General features: G+C 39.0%; 1 protein-coding gene across 1 annotated transcript in view; it reads left to right on the forward strand.

Moving 5' to 3' along the window:
• LOC309384257 (uncharacterized protein) overlaps positions 1 to 6,981 on the forward strand; it is a 268,736-nt gene extending 261,755 nt beyond the window's left edge. The window contains exon 3 of the transcript XR_014173988.1: positions 6,853 to 6,981. The gene's annotated coding sequence lies outside the window, so the exon portion shown is untranslated. The remainder of the gene's footprint in view (positions 1 to 6,852) is intronic.
• The last annotated feature ends 12,370 nt before the right edge of the window (positions 6,982 to 19,351 follow it).

The following is a 19,351-nucleotide window of genomic DNA, read 5'->3' on the forward strand; positions in this document are numbered from 1 at the left end:
GCCCTAGTGGAAGCCTGGGATAGGGCTGCTGCTGGGGCCTTGGATCGCGTTGTGCCTTTGCGGCCTCTGACCCGGTGTCGATCCCGGGTGGCTCCCTGGTTTACCGAGGAGCTCCGGGAGATGAAACGCCGGAAAAGATGCCTAGAGAGTGGCTGGAGGGCCAGCCAGTCCGAATCTGATCGAACACTAGTAAGAATTCATATTAAATCCTACTTAGTGGCGATAGAAGCGGCAAAATGGCAATATTTTTCCGCTCTTATCACGTCCGCAGATAACCGCCCAGCCACCCTGTTTAGGGTGACCCGCTCCTTACTTAACCAAGGAACTGGGGAAGACCCCTTGCAGGGTAGGGCTGAAGAATTTGTTCAGTAACTGCAGGATAAAATCGCTCAGATCCGGACAGGCTTGGACTCTGACTGGGTAGATTCGGGCAAGCCGACAGGGATGAATCTTGAGGAGACAATCTGGGATGGGTTTGACCCTGTGACCCCCAAAGGCATGGACAGGATTATGGGGAGACTCAGTGCTGCCACTTGTGTGCTGGACCTGTGTCCCTCTTGGTTAGTTTCGGCTTCCCGGGAGGTGACACGAGGCTGGCTCCAGGTGATTACCAACACTTTATTGAGAGGGGTTCTTTCCCACCGCCTTGAAGGAGACAGTGGTGAGGCCTCTCCTTAAGAAGCCTTCCCTGGACCTAGCTTCTTTAGCCAACTATCGTCCAGTCTCCAACCTTCGCTTTGTAGCAAAGGTTGTCGAGAGTGTGGTAGCACGTCAGCTTCCCCAGTACCTGGATGTAGCTGTCTACCTGGATCCGTTTCAGTCGGGTTTCAGGCCCGGGTACAGCATGGAGACGGCATTGGTCGCGTTGGTCGATGATCTCGGGCGGGCCTGGGACAGGGGCTGCTCCTCTGTCCTGGTCCTATTAGACCTCTCGGTGGCTTTCGATACCATCGACCATGGTATCCTACTGCGACGACTTAGGGGGTTGGGAGTGGGGGCACCGTTTTGCGGTGGTTCTTCTCCTACCTGTCGGATCAGTCGCAGTTTGTGTTGACTGGAGGGCAGAGATCGACCCCCAGGCGTGTCACTTGTGGGGTGCCCCAGGGGTCGGTTCTCTCACCCCTCCTGTACAACATATATATGAAACCGCTGGGCGAGATCATCCGTAGTTTTGGGGTACGGTATCATCAATATGCTGATGATACCCAACTTTTCATCTCTACCCCAAACCACCCAAACGATGCCCTCGACGTGATGCCCCGATGCCTGGAGGCTGTGCGGATCTGGATGGGGAGGAACAGGCTCAAGCTCAGTCCCTCCAAGACTGAGTGGCTGTGGTTTCCGTCATCCCGATTTGTACATTTTGTTCCATTTTTGACGATAGGGGGAGAAATTTTAGCCCCCTCAGAGAAGGCTTGCAATCTGGGAGTCCTCCTGGATATGCGGCTTAGTTTAGAAGAACACCTGATGGCCGTGACCAGGGGGGCCTTTTACCAGGTTCGCCTGGTACGTCAGTTGCGCCCCTTCCTGGATCGGGATGCTCTGTGCACAGTCACTCATGCCCTCGTCCTTTCTCGCCTGGACTACTGCAACGCTCTCTACATGGGGCTGCCATTGAAGAGCACCCGGAGGCTTCAGCTGGTCCAGAATGTGGCCGTGCGGGTTGTCATGGGGGTACCTAGGTGCTCCCATGTTACACCCCTTTTAGGTGGCCTGCACTGGTTGCCAGTTGTTTTCCGGGTGCGATTCAAGGTATTAATTATGACCTTTAAAGCGCTCCATGGCTTAGGCCCAGGGTACCTGCGAGACCACCTACTGCCATCAGTAGCCTCCCACTGTCCAGTACGATCCCAAAGAGTTGGCCTCCTCAGGGTGCCATCGGCCAGACAGTTTCGGCTGGTGACCCCCCAGGGGGAGAGCCTTCTCTGTGGGAGCGCCTTCCCTCTGGAATGAGCTGCCCCCGGAGCTTCGCATAATCCCTGACCTCCGGTCCTTCCGACGTGCCCTAAAAAATTGGCTTTTCCAGCAAGCCGGCCTGGCCTATTAATTTTAACTCATTTTTAAATGTATTGTCTTATAAATTCGGCTTGGTTTTTTTGGATATGTATTTAATTTCTTTTTAACTTTTGGGATGTGTGTTTTTTAATGTTGTACGCCGCCCTGAGTCCTTTGGGAGAAGGGCGGCATATAAATCCAATAAAAAACAAACAAACAAAATATCAAATCACTTGGCTGATGGGTGGGTGGGGTAATGTGGGTGGGCCAACCTCGTGGTCCTGCGTGGGTTAGATTAATGGCTTCAGTGGGCCATATGCGGCCTGCAGGCCGTAGTTTGTGGACTCATGCCTTAACCCCATGCATTGAAAAAAATGGAAACAATACCGGTCTGTTAAGGAAGGAAGGCTAGAGGCAATAGATAACAGGATAAAATCAATTACACATGTCTGACAGGATTAGGACGAATGAAGTGGTAATTAAGACCCATCATGAGCCTTTGTGAAACAAGTAAAAATAATCAAATAATAAAAGCACACAAAGGAGACCTCAAAATTACAAAATACTGCAAACTGCATAAAAATCCTTGCACTCATCAAGCTAGTTTGTCAGCTGTCCCAGAACTGCATGCTGTGGTTCTGCTCATCAAACGGACCTTCTTTCCTAAGCAACTAGCCTCCATTTCATTTCCAGAGCTTCTCTCCAGGCTTGGAACTGAACCAGATGGTTTTTTCTTCTAACATCCTGCTGTGATATTTTCTTCTTGGAGGTGTCTGCTGTCAGGCATAACACAGGTTATGTAGACAGTAAACACAGGGTCAATCAAAATGGACTCAAATGTCTTTATACCAATGCACAGAGTATGAGGAACAAACAGGGTGAATTAGAAATTCAAGCAAAAGAGGGCAGATACGATATTATTGCCATTACAGAAACCTGATCGGATGAAACCCACAAATGGAACATACAGCTAGAAGGATTTAAATTATTTAAAAGAAATAGACCAAATAAAAGAGGACTATATATAAGAAATAATTACCTCTCTACAGAAATAGAGCACAACAATGATGAGAACTATCTTGAACGCATTTGGGTCAATATTAAAGGTTGGGGGGGGGATGACATGCCATAGGTCTATACTACAGGCCACCCAACCAAGCAGAGGAAGTAGATGAACTTTTTGCTAGCCAGCTAACTAAGGTATTTAGGAAGCACACCACAATAGTAGTGGGAAACAAGCTCTGCACCAAGTGGAAGATCCAACAGGTTCCTAACAAACCTAGCAGACAACTTTCCCAAAAAGTAGAGAAGGGAACAAGGGGATCAGCCATATTAGACTTAATTCTCACTAACAGAGAGGAAATGATAGAAGGTGTTGAAGCCACAGGAACGCTGGGGGCAAGTGACCATGCAATATTGGAATTCAACATTATGTAAACACAAGTAGTAGAACAAAGTCAAACTAGAGTCTTGGACTTTAAGAGAGCTAATTTCAATAAACTTAAGAGAGAGCTTGGGAAGAATTCCATGGATGAGAATCCTCCAGGGGAAAACAACTCAAGAAGCTTGGGAAATTTTGAAAAATGAGATTACAAAAGCTCTGTCTAGCACAATACCAATGCGGAAGAAAAATAACAGCTCCCAAAAGAAACCAGCATGGCTGTATAAAGAACTCTGACAAATTGAAAGACAAAAAAGTTAAATATAAAAAGTGGAAAGGGAGGGACATAACTAAGGCAGAATATCAGCAAATAGCCTGAGCATGTAAAGATGAAGTGAGGAAAGCTAAGGCTCACAATGAAGAAAGGCTTGCCACAAAAGTAAAAAATAACAAAAAAAGCTTCTTCCAATATGTTAAAAACAAGAAAAAAGTTAAGGAAACAATTGATCCATTGGTGGGAGAAAGCGGCAAGAAGGTGACGAGCAACAGAGAGAAAGCAGAACTATTTAACTCATGTTTTGCATCTGTTTTTACAGAAAGGAATAAAACAGACCAATCTATCAAAAACAGCACCACAAATTAGGAACACAATTTGAAATAGGGAAGAAAATGGTGAGTGAGCACCTGTCTACCCTAGATGAGTTCAAATCACCAGGACCGGATGGATTACACCCCAGGGTTCTGAAGGAACTGGCAGACGAGATCTCAGAACCACTGAACTATACCTTTCAGAGATCCTGGAGCACCGGGGAACTACCAGAGGACTGGAAAAGAGCTGATGTGGTTCCCATCTTCAAAAAAGGGAATAAAACAGATCCAGGAAACCAGAGACCTATCAGCCTGACCTCAATACCAGGAAATATTCTGGAAAAGATAATCAAGCAACAAATTAATGAACACCTAGAAGCAAACAAAATAATAGCCAAAAGTCAACATGGGTTTGTCTAAAACAGATCATGCCAGACTAATTTTATTGCATTCTTTGATAATGTGACAAAATTAGTGGACCAGAGGAATGCCGTTGATATAGTTTACTTGGACTTCAGTAAGGCATTTGATAAGGTAGACCATAACCTACTACTAGATAAAGTAGAAGAATGGGGGTTAGACAGCATCACCACAAGATGGATTCGTAACTTCCCAACACATGGGAGATATTTCCATTTCTTTCATTCCTCTCTCAGGGCTTTTTTTTTAAAAAAATCCAAATAATCCGTACAAGTAAAGAGAGGAACAATAATTGGTGCAGAGAACTGGAATTGTAGTTCTGCAAATGAATGATCCTCATTTTGTTGAGTTTAGAAGACAGAGAATTGCAGGATTGCTCCTTTCTACTATCTCTTTTTTTTTAATTGAAAAAGTTTTATACAGACAAATTTTCCCCTTTTAACCCCCCCCATACAGTATAAATCACATACAAATACTATGCCCCCTCCCCTCCCCCCAACCCCCCCCCCGCAGAAATTCTCATTCAAATATTATACCAAATACTTTGCCCCCTCCCCTCCCCCGTCTTAAAGTAAATTACTCGTTCACATATTGTACCCCCCTCTCCTCCCATCAATCATAATATAAATTTCTCTTAAAGTAACAATAGCACATTAATCCCATCTTCTAAGCTAATTTAACATATATAACTCATAATATAAATTTCTCTTAAAGTAACAATATTTCGTTAATCCCATCTTCTAGTTTATTTATACATATATATTGCCCCGCCCTCCACCCTAACCCTCCCCCACCTCCCACTCAAACCCACCCCCCTGACTTCCGCTATACACCACTCTAACAATTCCAAGCATCCCATATATTATTTACTCTGATCATCTATCAGTCTAAACATTCTTACCTAAAGGCTACATAGTACTTCCTAGTCTGGTATTTATTCTGTATGTAATCAATCCATTTTACCCATTCCTGTGTATAATTCTCCTGCTTCTGACCTTTTAAGAAAGCTGAGTTTTTGCCATTTCAGCGAACCCCGCCACCTTCTGAGTCCATTGACCAATTGTTGGTAAAAAATCTTTCTTCCAATGTTGCGCAATCAACAACCTAGCTGCTGTGACCATATACAAAACCAATTTTGTTTCCCCTTTAGTAAAATCCTTAGTTAAACCCAATAAAAACATTTGCGGAGTAAATTGTATTCTTTTCTTCAGTACATTTTGCATAACCCACCATATTTTTATCCAAAAAGCTTTAACCCTGTTGCAGGTCCACCATACATGAAAAAAGGTAGCATCTAGGCACCCGCATCTCCAACATTTTGGTTGAATATTTGGGTACATGCATGATAATTTTTTAGGATCTAAATACCATCTATAAAACATTTTATAAAAGTTCTCCCTTAAATTCTGTGACTGCGTAAATTTAACATTCTGAACCCATATTTTTTCCCACGTTTTCAACATAACCACTTCACCAAAATTCTGAGCCCATTTAATCATACAATCCTTAACCAGTTCACTTTCTGAATCTCTTTCTAACAGTACATTATATATTCTTTTAACTTGTTTTGGGCCAGTCTCTTTTATCTGCTTGATCAGTTCCACTTCTTTATCCATAAAACCGACCCTACGATCTTCTTCCCATCTCTTCTGTAGCTGTATGTAATGTAACCAGTTTAAAATAATTCCTTCTTCCAACAGTTGTTCCAAAGTTTTTAACTTCCATTCGTCCCCATCAGCGATAAGCACATCTTTATATAAACAACCCCCGAGTGACTTAATATTCATAATCCCCATGGTGTCTGCAAGATCCAACCAAAGCGGTATTTTATAATCCCAATTGGGCCGGTGCTTCTTCCATACTCTCATCAGGGCATTTCGGAGAACATGATTGTTAAACACTTTGTCCACCCTATCTTCATAAAAAAGATATGCATGCCATCCCAGAACAAGATCATGGCCTTCTATATTCAGCAATTCCCTTTTTGTTTTCCCAAACCAATCTGCTACATGCGTTAATACCGCAGCTTCATAGTACAATCGAAGGTTTGGGAGTCTAAGGCCGCCTCTTTCGCGAGTATCTTGCATAATCTTCATCTTTACTCTCGGCTTTTTCTCCTTCCAAACAAATTTATTTAATGTTGCTTGCCAATTTAACAAAGTTTTATCTGACTGAAGCACCGGTATCATCTGGAATAAAAAGATAAATCTAGGTAGAATGTTCATTTTAATTGCTGAGATCCTTCCAAGCAAAGACAGTTATAACTTTTTCCATACTTCAAGATCTTTCTGGATCTTTTGCCACAACACTTCATAATTATTTAAGAAAAGTTTTGTGTTTGATTCTGCAATTTGTATTCCTAAATATTTGACCTTGGAGACTATTTCAAAGCCTGCTAAACTTACAAGTCTCTTTCTTTGAGTCTCTGTCATGTTTTTAACCATCATTTTCATTTTATTTTGATTTAGTCTAAACCCAGACACCATGCCAAATTCTACTATGATATTTTTCATCTGGATTATTGACTTCAAAGGATGTGAAAGGGTAACAACCAGATCGTCGGCAAATGCTCTAGTTCTGTATTCCTTTTGCCTGACATTTATGCCATCTAAGGATTTTGAGTCCCGGATTGCGTTCAACAAGACTTCCAAAGTTAAAATAAATAACAATGGAGATAATGAGCAACCTTGTCTTGTGCCTTTTTGTATCTCGAAAGTTGTTGACAAATTTCCATTAATAATAAGTTGTGCATTTTGTTGCTGATAAATTGCTCCAATCGCCTGCCGAAGTCGTGGTCCCATATCCATCTTTTCCAAAGTCTTGGTTAGAAAGTTCCAATTCACTCGATCAAAGGCCTTCTCTGCATCCAAGAAGACCAGCACTGCAGAGATCTGCTTATTCTTATCAAGATAATCAATTAAATCTATGAGTTGCCTTACATTCTCCTTCATATGTCTGCCTTCAATAAATCCTGCTTGATCATGATGAATAATCTCTTGGATAACCGGCATCAATCTGTTGGCTAGTACCTTAGCAAATATTTTATAATCTGTGTTCAGAAGAGATATCGGCCTGTAATCCTCTGGTTTCTTAGGGCCCTCTTTATCTTTAGGTATCAATGAGATAAAAGCTGCTTTCCATGAGGAGGGTATTTTACCTCCTTGCTGTATGTTACAAAATAGTTGTGTAAGATATTCAATCATTTCCAGTTGTAAAGTTTTATAGTACATTGCAGTCAAACCATCAGTCCCTGGAGCCTTAGCTAGTTTAAGTTGATTTATAGCTAATCTCATCAGCAGTTATCAGACGTTCCAAATTTGCCTTTTGAAGCACAGATATTTTAGTAACCCTTTTTCCTTCCAAAAAACCATCTATTGACTTGTTCTGTGTATTATCCTGTACATATAGCTTAGCATAATAGTCCACAAATGATTTTTTAATCAAATCTTGTTGATATACCGTCTTCCCTCCATACTCAATTCTATCAATAATTCTGTCATTCGTGTTCCTTCTCAAAGTATGAGCCAACCACCTACCAGGTTTATTAGCATTAGCAAAGGTGTTATGTTTCGCAAATTGTAAGTTAGTTGCTGTTTGTTCTGCTATAAGCATTTGAAATTGATCTTTCAACAGCTTTAGCGCCATCTGGAACACCTCGTCTTTCGGGTTTGCTATAAGCAGCTGTTCCTTAATTTTTATTTCATCTTCCAATTCCATTCTCCTTTTCTGTCTAATTTGTTTATGTTTGAAATTCATATGTATCAGGACCCCACGCATATAAGCTTTACTTGCATCCCAAACTGTTTCAATGGGAGTACCCTTATTCATGTTAAAACTGAAAAATTCCTTCATGTGTTTTTTAAGTTCATCAACATTTTTTTCGTATCTAAATAAATTTTCATTTACCCTCCAAGACCTTCTTGGCCTCTTCCCTAACTCAATTTGTAACCACACCGGGCTATGGTCTGTAAGTGTCCTGGAGAATATTTTGGTTTTCTTAGCTTTAGGAAGTAGATCCGGTGTTAACAAAAAGAAATCAATCCTTGAGAAGGATTTATGTCTATCTGAGTAAAAAGAAAAGTCCATCTCATTTAGATGCTGTATCCTCCAAACATCTTTTAATTTCAAGTCATCTTGTAGGTCAAAAAAAGCCTTTGGTAGTTTGGTAATGAATTTGGTCGTTGTTCTCTTATCTATCCTTGGCGAAATCACTCCATTCCAGTCTCCCATAATTAAAATACTCTTAAAATTCCAATCTAAGATTTTTAAATGAAGCATCTTGTAAAAACTTTCTTGTAGTTGATTAGGAGCATAAATTCCTATAACCAAGATAGCACCAAAGTCTGTATCAAGTTCAATTGCTATATATCTACCACTGTCGTCTGCCTCTATAACCTTGGTTGGGAATCTTTTGTTTATATATATCACCACTCCATTTTTCTTTACTAAATTAGAGGCAGCATACAGTGTTCCCAATTTTGAATTCACTAAGTACTTCTGGTCTTGTAGCCTAATATGGGTCTCTTGAAGACAAACAACATCATTATTAAATTGCTTCAAATAATAAAATATTTTTTTCCTTTTTTGTGGGGAGTTCAGTCCATTCACATTCCAAGATAATAGCTTAAGCATCTTTAGGTCTAGTCTGGAGCGTTGAAAGCATTTGCTGAAGATCTCTCTCCACAAGACTAGTCTTCGGCCCGGCTCTTCCCATGGCTCCAGTTTGCTTCTTAACTTCTTTCTTAGCACATTGTGTTTGGGGGTCCACCTGCTTGTGAGATTCTAGCATCTGTCTAGTCGTGGATCTAGTAACACGTTGTTCCACAGGTTTAAGTATCGGCATTTCAATGAGAGTCTTAGACGGTCCTTCTTCCAAGAAGGAGCTCAACAGAGATCCGGAGGGGTCCACTCAAAATCCACCTACAGCACCCTGCACCTCCTTCTCTTTTGGCAACTGCTTTCTTTGTTCGTCTGATTCTTTTTCAAACAGCCTCTGCTCTGAGACATTCAAGTCTGCTGATGTTGGTGTAGATGTACGTGGAGGGGTTGCACTTTCCTTGAGTATTTCATAATAAAACTCTCCGGCTTTATCTATTGTATTCAAACGATATCTTACCCCTTGATACCTAAATATAACACCAATTGGAACATCCCACCTATATTGTATCTCTCTCTTCTTCAGCTCAGCTACCAAAAATCCAAAATCCCTTCTAAACTTTAACATCGCTGGCGGGAGCTCCTTAAAAACACCAATTATATGCCCATCTATTTGAAGGGCGGAGTAAAAAGACTTCTGCAAGATGTCATTTCTGAAATATCTCTCAGTAAAGTATATCACAACATCTCTTGGTAGTTGCCTTTGTGATGCTATGCGTGAATTTACTCTGTAAATTTTGTCGATCTTAGTTGAAATCATACTGGGGTCATTCATTTTTAATAACGTAGCCAAAGCGTCGGCACAAACTTTTCTTAAATCCTCTCTGGGGTTTTCTCTTATGCCCCTAAGTCTGATAGCAAACTCCATAGATCTAAATTGTATCATAATAATCTCATTATCCATCCTTTGCATATTCCCTTCCATTTCCACAAATTTCAAATCTGTTTCTTTCGTTTTGGTTTCCAAGTCCACAGCTAATTGCTCAATCTTTCTGTCCACCTTAAGAACCACCTCTGATAATCCCATTGCAATAGTTTGCAAATTTTTATCAATTTGATCGGACCTTGTTATAGTGTCCTGGACCATTTGTTTAATCTCTATAAGTTCTTTGCCTAAAAAATCCTTCAAGTCCTGGAGATTCATTGTAGCGGTTGAGGAAACCGTCCCTTGATCCGTTGCCATATTTAACAGAAAAAAAAAAGGAAGACAGTCCTTCCCAGCTTTCTCACAAAATACTTTTCCAAGTTGGTCAGGTTATGTAAACTGACTTAGAAGTTGTTAATAATTATTTCAGCCGTTCCGCCTTTACTGCCCCGGCTGGCAGCAAGCAATTAGCTTTCGTTTTCTTTAGGTTTTCAACTATAAATCAACGCCATTTTGAATCCTTTGTTCTAAGCCCACGCCTCTCAAACTCAGCAGTAGCGTTCTTTTTAAAAAAGATTTTTCCCCCCACTTAAAACTTAAAATACTTGCAAGAATCTTCCTTCCTTCTTGGGATGTTGTTAGAAGTTAAGGCTGTTCCCGGCGTCTGGCTCTGCTCATTAGCAGAGGTTATCAAAAGACAGGAGAATGCAACAACTGCAAAGGGGGGCACTCCTCGTCGCACTCCAGAGGCTATAAATCCTTCTGGAGGGCTACACGAGAGGCTCAACCCGACAGCTGAATCTCTCCCTCATAAATTCCAAGAATTTAAGAGTGTCCAAGGCGTTAAAGATTGTAAAAAAACACCTCTACAGTCTTTTGATCTGACAAGCTCAGAAAAAGCCTGCCGAAGACGTCCGTGGAACAACCGGAAGTTCTCTACTATCTCTTCAAGTGAGGGGGATGCCTCCTCCCCCATGGGATTATCAGGGAGATATGACTGCTTGAACCTTAATGCCACAGAGCAAAAACCTACTAGGTGGAACTTTGTGCGCAGGTAGGTGAAGAGGATAACCTCAGTCTAATTCTTAGATTGTGTCTCTCTCTGTGTGTGCTTGCGTATACAGCTACTACTAAAATACAGGCAATACAGACATGCTAGACAAATTTCCCTCTAACCAGACAGAAATCTAAGTGGTTCAGAACTTGCTGTATCAGCCACTCCCAAATATAATCCCCCAGAGTCCATTGAAGTGAATACAACATAAATGAGACAAGAAAGAAAACTTTATAATAATTAATAATTAAGACATGGAAGAAGAAATAAAAATAATCTCATTAAACATAAATGGACTAGATTCGAGCATAAAAAGAAAGAGGACATTTAATAAATTAATGAAATTGAAATTAGATATAATATGCCTGCAAGAAGTACATATTAAAAAACAACACAAGAAATATTTGGATTATCCAAAATTGGGGAAGTTGTATATGACACTTGCCGATCAAAGCAAAAGAGGTGTGGCACTGCATATTAAAAAGACAATACCATCAAAGCAAATATTTGAAGACGAAGAATATTGATACTGAAAATAATGAATAATAATAATAAAAAAAGATATTGATGGTGGTGATATATGTGCCAAATGACAATCAAGAAGAATTTTATGGAAAACTCCACAAAAAGATAATAGAATATGAATATGAAGAAATATGCATATTGGGGGACTTTAATGTGATAGTAAATAGTGAGCTGGATCATAAAACTGCAAAGTTGAATAAGAAGTTAAGGAGAATACTGCCTAAAACATTCTTTACAATGATGGAAGAATTAAGTCTACAAGATGTATGGAGAAGACACTTGAGAGAAAAACAATATACATTTTACTCAAATAGACACATGTCATGGTCAAGAATAATGATTTAGACAACAATAAATCTAATTGCTAAAAGACAAAAGATTGATATAGAAACAAGTATATGGGCAGACCACAATCCAATAATAATGACATGGAAAGGACAGAGAAAAAAATGAGTTGGATATTAAATTAAAATCTATTAAATGAAAAAGAATTTCAGTAATATATGGAAAAAGAATTGAACTTTTTTTTAAAGAGAATAAGGAGGACACATCCTTACAGAATGTGTGGGATACCAGCAAGGCATATACTAGAGGACTAGTAATATCTTATTTAGGAAAAAGAAACAAACAAAACAGACAAACATGAAAGAAAATAGAGGAGGAACACAGGAGACTGGAAATAGAACTACAAAGAAACCCACAAAATGTTAAAATTAAAAATTTGATGGACCTAGAAAAACATAAATTGAAGCTGCTTCCGGTTGTTGAGAGCGACGGACGTGTTCGTCCACCCTGCGCTCTCTTGGTGGCCTCCCCTCGGCTTGGGGGGGCACAGGGTGCCTTGAAGGGGCACCCTGCCTTAGGGGCTGCTCGCTGGGGGTCCCCTGGATCGGCGGCAGCCGCGGAGGGGTCTCCGGCATTGCCCCAGGAGCCGAGAAGCGAGAGGCGGTGCGCGACGGAGCTTCTATGCTCCCGCGCGCTTTCGTTTCGAGGCAGCTGGATGATCGACAATTTGAAGGCTACAGCTGAAGTGCGGTGAGATGGGAATCCTCCACAATTCTCCTTTTGATATTTAAATGAAAGATCATCAGCTTTCTAAAAGACTTTCAATCTCCTCCTGGGAAGTGTGATTGGAGGGAGGGGGATTCCCCCCCCTCAGAAAAGCAGCTTTGGATTTATCTCCTCTCTCGGAAGAGACAGAGAGAGTTTTAAAAGGAATCACACTCGTTATAAGCAATGGCAAAATGAACTTCTTAATGCAATTGTGAAAGAAAAGTGATGATCTGACTTCTTAAAAAACTTTGAAAACTTTTGACTTGTTGCTTTCTGATCCCCGGTGCTGGCGAAGCAAGATGGCACACATCCGCTGTCTTTATGCTCTTTGAAATTAGACTCCTCCTATGAAAATAGCTGGCATTGTACTTTTGCCTCCGTGACTCTCAGAAACATCTCTTGCTACATAGTATCTTGGATCTGGAATAACTGATTTAATTGACTGGACTTAAACAATATAGAAGGTCTCTATTCCTCTCTGGACTGCCTGCCTCGTGGTCTATCTTGGTTGTGCTTCTCCACAGTCGCCATTTCTTTGTATGAACATAGATATCTCTGAGCTCTTTTTTATGATGGCTCCGAAGAAACCACCACCTGGGAAGCCAGAAATCTGCTCCAGCATCTTCAACATCCAGCCCAATTGGACAACAGTCACTAACATTGTTTCTACAACCTAAAGCCCCTGAAGAGGAATCAGTAACTCATCAGCTGCTTCAAAAGATTTTTTTTTGAAAAAAGTTTTTATTCATTTTTACAGATATTTTGGGGAAAAGGGTACATAAGTATGGAGAAAAATTTTGACAGCTACATCATACGGAAGGTGGTGCTCCCCCCGGATCTCATATCTCTCTTACTTTTATATATATCAAAATATCATTATTACATACATATTAGCAGTTAAAGTTTACCTCAAATTCTTTAACATCTTCAATCATTTACTTTGTATCACTTCTAACCATTTCATTGTATCAACAATTGCAATGCAGTTTCAATTCACTTCTGTGACCTGAGTTTCATTGCTGCCTCCTCTCCCCTGTCTGCTGGCAGAGCCATGGCCCCTCCCCCTTTCATATCTTGCGTACTGTCTCTTGTTCCGTCTAGGAGAGTCTTGTGTTTTTCCATGAAGGCTTCTGCCTCCGTCACTGTATTAATTCTCACTCTACCACCCTCCCAGAAAATCAATAACCCTTCTGGTAATAGCCATCTGAACCAGATATTTTTTTCATACAATTTTTTAGCTAAAGAGGAGAATTTTTTCCTCTTATCTTTTACTTTCTTTGGTATCTCTTTCAAGATGGTTATTTCTAGCTGCTTCAAAAGATTTTAAAAGGGCAGGGTGAACTGAAAAATCAATTGAGAGAAATGAATGAACAACTCAGAGAAAATCAAAACCAAACTGCACAAAACAAACAAAGACTAGACATTCTGGAGGAGGGGACAACTGAGATGAGGGGGGAGATGAGGGGGGTCCAGAGAGGAAATTTAGAACTTGAGAACCACATAATAAAAATGGAATTTGAAAGGATGTCTTTTTTCCTTAGATTTCAAAACGTAATTGAGACTGACAATGAAGACTTGAAGGAGATCATGACAACAATGTTAGCTGAATACATTAAAAAGACAAACAGCAGTTAGGATGGGATATTGACTTGGTTTATAGAGTTAATTCAGCTTATGCTAGAACACACAATGTTCCAAGAGAGGTTCATATTAAATTTCTTAGAAAGGCTATAAGAGATGAGATTCTGGGGGCACAAAGGGGGCAAACATTAAAATACAAGGACAGAGAGATAGCCATCCTGAAACAAATCCCAAAGAAAGAGATAAGAGGAAAAAATATTCACTATTAGCAAAAAAAATATTTGATAAAGGATTTTGGTTCCGGTGGCTATTGCCAGAAGGTATGCTGATTTTCTGGGTGAGCAGCAGAGTTAGAATTAATACAATTATGGAGGCGGAGGCCTTCATGGAAAAAAACAAAGCTCTCCTAGACAAAGCGGAAGACAGTACACAAGATATGGGAGGACTCGAGGCTTTGCTGGCAGGCGGGGAGAAGGAGGCAACAATGAGAAAACTCAGATCACAAAAGTAAGTTAGAAAAATAATGCAATTGCTGATATAATGAATCTTTTTGTTGATACAAAGTAAATGATTGAAATTATTGAAAGATACAATGTAAAAATAAGCTGTCAAGATTTACTTAAGCAATAACATCTTGTTTATCATTTTGTAAAAGTTATGAGACTTGGGGGGAATACCATTTCCTGCACAATGTAGCTGTCAAAATTTGTACCCATACCCATTACCCCTTTCCTTAACATTTTGTAAAACCGAAAAACATAAATTGAATTTAATGGAAAATGAAGAACTGGCAAATAAAGCAAAAGTCATAAGACAAAATTTATTTGAAAATGCAAATAAACCAGGCTGATTGTTGGTGTATAAAATGAAAAAAGAGAAAGAAAGAAAAATCATAAATCAATTATTTAGACTAAGAAGGGAATATTTGTTAACAAAAGGAAGAAAAAGAAAAAATAGTAGAAAAATATTATACGGAGTTATATCAGCAAGACACGGTGGCAGAGGAAAAGATAAAACAATATCCAGAGAAGGCGGAAATACCTAAGATTCCAGAAAATTTTTGAAAGGTACTAGAAGAGAGAATAACAATGATGGAAGTAACAGAAGCAATTAAAAGACAAAAAAAAGGGGAAAACACCAGGTCCGGTTGGATTACCAGCGGAATTCTACAAAACACTACAAGATGTGCTAAGCAACATCATGATAGAAGTATTCAATGAGCTGTTACTGAAAGCAAAAATACCAGATTATTGCTCGGAGGTTATATAACTCTTATCTCAAAAGAAGAAACAGACTTGCAGCAAATAAAAAACCAATCTCTTTATTAAACGTAGATTATATAAAATCTTTCAATTGATGATGGTGGAAAGACTTAAAAGACTGTTAAGTGAATTTATACACTCAGATCAAAATGGCTTTTTACCCAAGAGACAAATTAGAGATAATATGTGAATTATATTGAATGCATTAGAATATTACGAAGTACACCCTGGGAAACAAATGACATTCCTATTTTTGGATGCACAGAAAGCTTTTGATAATGTAAATTGACAATTTATGATAATGCAACTGCAAATGATGGATTTTGGGGAGGGATTCATAAATATGGTTAAAACTATTTACAAAGAAAAACTGGCTAAAGTGATGGTAAATGGAAATATGACAGAAAAAGTGCCGATTAGAAAAGGGACCAGGCAAGGGTGTCCGCTATCTCCACTATTATTCATATTGACACTAGAAGTTTTGAACAGAAAGTTAAGGCAAGATAAAGATATCAAAGGAATGAAAGTTAAAAAGGAAGAATATAAATTGCAAGCATTTGCAGATGACTTGATATTTATTATTGAAGATCTAATAGAAACAGATTCAAAACTACTAGAACAAATAGAAGAGTATGGAGGAGTGGCAGGATTGGAAATTAATAAAGATAAAACAAAACTTTTAGTGAAAAATATAACAGAAAACAGAAAAGAAAAAAAATAATGGAGAAATTAGATATTGAAATAATAAAAAAGTGAAATATTTTGGAATACAGTTGACTTTGTGATGCGTAACTAGTAAGGAAGATAATTATTATAAACTAAGAAATCAAATTGAAATGGATATAGAGAAATGGAAAAACTTACACTATCACTAATGGGAAGAATAGCGGCAATTAAGATCATTATATAACCAGGAATATTATTTTTATTGTAAACAATACCGATAAAACTGGAAAAAAAGTACTTCGAATAATTAAATAAAATAAGAGGGAAATTATTTGGCAAGGAAAGAAATTGAGAATTAATATAAGAATGCTACAAGATTCTAGGATTAGAGGTGGATTTGGTGTACCAAATTGGGAATTATACTATCAAGCAGCAGCTCTAACGTGGATAAAAGAATGGATATTCCTAAGAAATGCAAGGTTACTATCCTTGAAGGGACACAATATGCAACTGGGTTGGCACGCATTTTTGTGGTTTGGGAAAAATAGAACACATGATTATTTTCAGAGACGCTATGTAAGAAATGGTTTATACGCAGTATGGGAAAAAGTAAAAGAAAAGCACTATATGGAATTACCAATGTGGCTTTCAACGATAGAAGCTTTGACACATCCTAATAGTAGTATGAAAAAGGGGATTAGGTACAAAGATATATTAACAGCGTAGGAAGAACTAAAACAGAAGGAAGAATTAGAAGAATAAGGGATTGATATTGGATGGTTTATGCAAATACAAACAAGATATGAGAAAGATGTTAAAGAGTATGGTTTTAATATGGAAAACTCAGAATTAGATAGGATACTCATGGGAAGAGATGAAAAAATGATTTAAAAATTGTACAGTTATCTACTTAGAATAAATATAGAAGAAGAAGAGGTTAAAGAAAAAATAATAGGATGGGCAAAAACTTTGGATATACAATAGAACTGTTGCTTAATTCAACATTATTTCTAATAATTTAATTATTTCATTTCTCCTAGGGATCAGAGACATTTAACAGTTACATTTACCCCAAGGGAACACAAAGACTTTGACACAGAGAGAGAGAGAGAGAGAGAGAGAAAATGAGCGGAAAAACAAAACTCTCAGGCGCGCACACATGACACTGTTCATTCCCACAACAAATCTCAGTTAAATTAGGGAAGGCACAAATCTTAACAAATGCATCATGTGATTGCGTGGAAAACAGAGAGGAAGAGAAACAATCAACAACAACAAAAAAAAAAACCAAAATCCCCAACATTCTTATTTATATATTTCCCTTTTAAGTATCTTTATTTAGCCAAATTGGTTTTTCTTGCTTCATCCCTGAGCAGAGTCTGACCAGAAAAGGCATTGTTGAAGGATAAGAGATGGGGAGGTAAAGTTGGGGGAGTATAGACAGCTTGCAGGCAAGGTTTGAGGGGAAAAACAACACATGTGATATGTTAAATAAATAATTGATAATTATAACAAGGTACACACGTGTTGGTTTGATGAGAGGAAACCTGATATAATTAGCGAATGAATTTCTATTAATAAATAACAATTATAATAATAACAATGAAATGACAAGGGATATAGTTAACAATATATATATGTACTGGCTCAATAAAAGGAATTAGAGGATTAGAAATTTTGTTATCAAACATAATTACTTCTTACTTAGAACATGTTATAAAGATGTAATGTTATTGGATGATATTAGAAATAATTAATGAAATGTCATTATGTGGTTGTGTTTTTAATTTTGGATTATTTCATGCAAAAGGACGTTAAAACAAGTATAGTCAAATGAGAATTGTGGGATGTTGATAGTAAGATATATAAAGATTTTTTATTTAAAATGTGATATGAACTATAAGTAATGACTGTGGAAGAGATGCATGAAACTTATTTGTAACCAAACGACACACTTCTACAATATATAATGAAAGATGATTTTTTGTGTGCTTTGTGTTTGTCTAACCAAAAATAAAAAAAATCTCTTATAAAAAAAATCATTTTTCTTGTAAAAGAATTTAAAACGTTCCCTCATAAACTTCGGCTGTTCTTAAAAGTACAGAGAGGGAAGGAAACTTCACCCTGTTCTGCTGGCCAGGCAAGCTCAGTGTGAAGGCATTTTCATTGCTTAATTCAACTTTATTTCTAATAATTTACCGTATTTTTCGGATTATAAGATGCACCTTTTTTTCTCACAAAAAAAGAGGCTGAAAATCAGGGCGAGTCTTACACATAGAATACAGCAATTTTTTTGCCTCCCAAAGCCCCGCCCCTTCACCAAAATGGCTGTGCATACCCTTATGGAGGCTTTCAGAGAGCTCCTGGGGGCTGGGGAAGGCAGAAATGAGCAAAAAAATTTGCCTCCCCCGAGACGTCAGCAGCACTCTATAAGCCTCCATAAGGCTATACATGCAATATTTTTGCGAAAAACGGGCCCATTTTTGGGAAAAAGTGGCCATTTTTGCTCATTCCCTCCCCCTCAGGAGCACTCAGCAAGCCCCCAAAAGGTTATTCATGCCTTTTATTTGAAAAAAATGGGCCATTTTTGGGAGGTTTGCAGAGTGCAAAACCTTTTTTTTCCCTTTCGCAAAGCTCTTTAACTGATTGATGAGAATTACATTGACCAAGTACTGTGCCAGCAGAAACAAGTCTTAGGTGCTGCAGGTTGTCAGCGATTTCCTTCTCCAGCACATGGATAAATATGCCTGAAAATATCTCCCTACCTACCTACTCACTCTCTCTCCCTACCTACTGTATTTCTCTCTTTCTCTCTATCCCTCAACCTACCTACCTACCTACTCTCTCTCTCCTACCTATCTACTGTATTTCTCTTTCTCTCTCTCTCTCTCTACCTACCTACCTACTCACTCTCTCTCTCCCTACTTACCTAACTTACTGTATTTCTCTCCCTCTCCACCTTCCTACCTACCTACTCTTTCTCTCTCCCTACCTATATACTGTATTTTTCTCTCTCTCTCCCTCTATCTACCTACCTACTGTATTTCTCTCTTTCTCTCTCTCTCCTTCTATCTACCTACCTACCTACTCCCTCCCTCCCTATCTACTGTATTTCTCTTTCTCTCTCTCCCTCTATCTACCTACGTACCTCCTACCTATCTACCTATTGTATTTCTCTCTCTCTCCCTCTACCTTTCTACCTACCTACTATCTCTCCCCCTACCTATCTACTGTATTTCTCTCTCTCTCTCCCTCTCCCTACCTATCTGCCTATCTACTCTCTCTCCCTATCTACCTACCTACTG

This window comes from Natrix helvetica (assembly GCF_964273705.1).
Source record: "Natrix helvetica genome assembly, chromosome: 1".
Taxonomy (NCBI): Eukaryota; Metazoa; Chordata; class Lepidosauria; order Squamata; family Natricidae; genus Natrix; species Natrix helvetica.